This window comes from Myodes glareolus, chromosome 7 (genome assembly GCF_982192425.1).
Source record: "Myodes glareolus chromosome 7, mMyoGla1.1, whole genome shotgun sequence".
Lineage (NCBI taxonomy): Eukaryota > Metazoa > Chordata > Mammalia > Rodentia > Cricetidae > Myodes > Myodes glareolus.
The window spans coordinates 18,615,894-18,618,950 of NC_142032.1; the positions used below are offsets into that span (position 1 = coordinate 18,615,894).

At 41.0% G+C, this 3,057-nt stretch overlaps 1 long non-coding RNA gene across 1 annotated transcript; it reads right to left on the bottom strand.

Moving 5' to 3' along the window:
• Nucleotides 1-378: 378 nt before the first annotated feature.
• LOC146893661 (uncharacterized) lies at nt 379-2,621 on the bottom strand. The gene is made up of 2 exons (XR_015003307.2): nt 2,149-2,621; nt 379-1,474 (listed from the first exon to the last, which is right to left on the bottom strand). It is a non-coding gene; the product is annotated as an uncharacterized LOC146893661 (long non-coding RNA).
• Between the last annotated feature and the right edge of the window lie 436 nt (nt 2,622-3,057).

Below are 3,057 nucleotides of genomic sequence, written 5' to 3' on the forward strand. Positions count from 1 at the left end.
ACTCACAGAAATCCTCCTGCCTCTGCCTCTCAAGTGCTGATATTAAAGGCGTGTGCCACCATCGCCTGGCTTCATGTGCATTTTCTAAGTTGGCCCTCCTAATAAATCTAGAGGCATCTCTACTTGAGAGCGGAGGAAACAGAGGTGCAGAGGTTATAATTCATTCAGTTCACAAGGCAGAGCCAGTCCCAGACTTACTGTCTGCTGCCACTAACTCCTCCGAAGGTTTGTTTAAGTTGGAATTGAAGACTTGTTGCCAAAAATCTTTTCAGGGTCAGGGCAGAACCCAAATATGCTAAGAATACTTTGGTTATGTATTTGCTAAAATTAGGATTATTCCCTCCCCGTGTGTTCTAGACAACAAGATTGAGACTTACATTTAGTACAAAAGTCACAGATGTTTTTTCCCTTTTATTGGTGAGAGAAATTCAAATCATAGTGTGATAGAATGGGGCTAGCATGCAAGGCTAACTCAGGGGCTGTTTCTGCACACTTTCAGTCAACTGCAGCTTCAGCAGAGTTCCTCCCCCACCCTGAGGAGCATCTCTCCTTAAAGTCACCATACCTGTGTTCCGCCAGCAACTACCCTGATCTGTCCGACATGTGTCAGAAACGGGCACTGACGCAGCAGAATGAAGTCAGTGAGGAAGAATGTAGAAGCCATCATCAGGGTTATGACCATATGATTTACACCCACTTAAAAACAAAACCACATCCTGCTTCAGAAGGACTTCTATCTAGAAAGTTCAGAAGCATTTACTTTGTTCATACACACCGCTATCTGGTTACCTAAGGTCAAGCCACTGTTTACCTTAGTCAGACAGAACCTGGGCAAGACACCTGAAACTGTCTGTTTTCCACCAACCACTTGGTCTTCCCGTACTAAGCAATAGAAGATACTAAATTATTTCTATAAAAATCACATTCGCAATAAGGAAAATAAAATTTAAAAGAACATGTGCGGATAAAGTAAAATTAAAAACAAAAATTTCAACTGGTGGGTGCCCCCTCAATAGTTTTCAAAAAAAGGGCAGTGCTGCCCTCTACTGTTGAAATGTTAGAAATACGTCTCTGCCGGCTTTGAGCAAGGCCATCTATTACAGCCCTGTCTTAAAACACAGCTTTAGAAGTTAAGACATACCGTGTTCCCCGCAAAGATATTGAATGTGCTCTTTGTTTATCTTTTCATCTGCATCCACCTTGCATCAAAGCACAGGATTTGAGGTCATGACCAAAGAAATGGAGGAGGAAAGGAGGCCACAATTCAGAGACAAAATGTGAGGGACTGGGGCTGGAGAGAGCTCAGCTGTCAGGCCCTTTTCTGATCTTCAGGAGAACTCTATTTCAGCCTGGTCTGTAACCCGCTCCAAAGACTCCAACCAGGCCTGCCTGTAACTTCAGCTCCAAGGTGTCTGTTGCCCTCTTCTGGCCTCTTTGAGCGTGTGTACAGGCATAGCATACCTTCACGAAAACACTATAAATAAAAAGAAATCTTCGAAAGAGCAGGCATTACATTAGCCATACGCCACTGTGTCTACAGACATATCTAGGTAGAAACAGGATACTGTGAGGCGAATATTCTGATTTTAAGGCCTATGGCCTTCCCATTCTTCTCTCATTTTGAAGTGATTTTCTTTTTCTTTTCTTTCTTTTTTTCCTTTTCTTTTTCCTTTTTTGCTAAGGCAATATACTTTGTGACTTTTGTTGTTGTTGTTTTAAGTCAGTGGTTCTCAACATGTGGGATGAGACCCCTTTGAAGCTGCACGTCAGATATTTATATTACAATTCATAACAGTAGCAAAATTACAGTTATGAAGTAGCAACAAAAATAATTTTATGGTTGGGGGTCACCACAACACGAGGTAACTTCCAACGATATTAAAGGTATTAAAAGGTATTAAAGGGCTGTAGTATTAAGAAAGTTGAGAACCACTGTCTTAAGTGGAAATGAAGGTTTCCCCAGATGTTGAGAGAGTTATGGGATGGTTTCTAAAATTATTTTCTCTTTCAGAGAAAGATATAAAAGATTATTATTAATATATTTATGTTTTAATTCATTTTGAATATATTATCTTTTTAAAAAATTTTTGTTAGCAATCACAGATCTTTACAAAAACTTCTTAGACTCAGTAAGTAGCTAAGGCTCACCTCAAACTCTCCGTCAGCCTTGTAAGTGCTGGGTTTATAGGCACGCATCACCTCCCATGGCCTTTTCCATTTAAAAAATACCTCAGAGTACATACCTGCAAGAGGCCAGATCAAGCCAGATCAGGCAGACTTCAAAGAGAGCTCAACCAGAACCTTCCAGCTGCCTAGGGACGAAAGTGTAATCTCTATGACAATAATAATAACTCTGCCACTATGCCGCACACATTTGTATCTGCTACAATATAACAGACAAGAATAGTAACACTCAGACAATACTAAGTCACTCAATGTCTCAACTAGTAAGAGGCAAAGCTGGGATCTGATTCTGAGTCCAAGCTTAGCTCTAATTTTCACCTGTGCTGCTCGTCATTCAATACAAAGCCTAAACAACTCTCAAAGCAACGAGTCTGTGATATTAGTGATGACGACGAATCTTATTAACCCTCGGCAAGCCCTGCTAGCATCTGCTGTGTTCCTGGGAAATGCAGTTCAAAGAGTTTTCATGCCAAACTTTTCAGTTGCATTAAATAAGTTAATTTTCCCAGCATCCCCACCCTCACTCTGCGGTAGAACTATTATTATCTTCATATTGCAGGTGAGGAACATGAGCCACTCAGAGGAAATCCACTTCTAGAGGTCAGGCTTTTAACCATTGTACTATGACACTTAAGTATAAAAAATTATACAGCGCAACAATTTCTAAATGGCTCCACGGGAGTTAATTACAGTTGGCAGTAATGATAGCACTCCCGGCACTCAGGCCTGTTGGTATCTTCAGAACACAAAGGTCTTTGGAGCCTTAAATAAAACCTGCACACGTGAGTATCCAGTTCAGGAACTAAGTATAGATCCCGTCTGTTCCAGGCACCATTGGACATGTCCTTCTGGGAGATAGGACACAGTAACGTA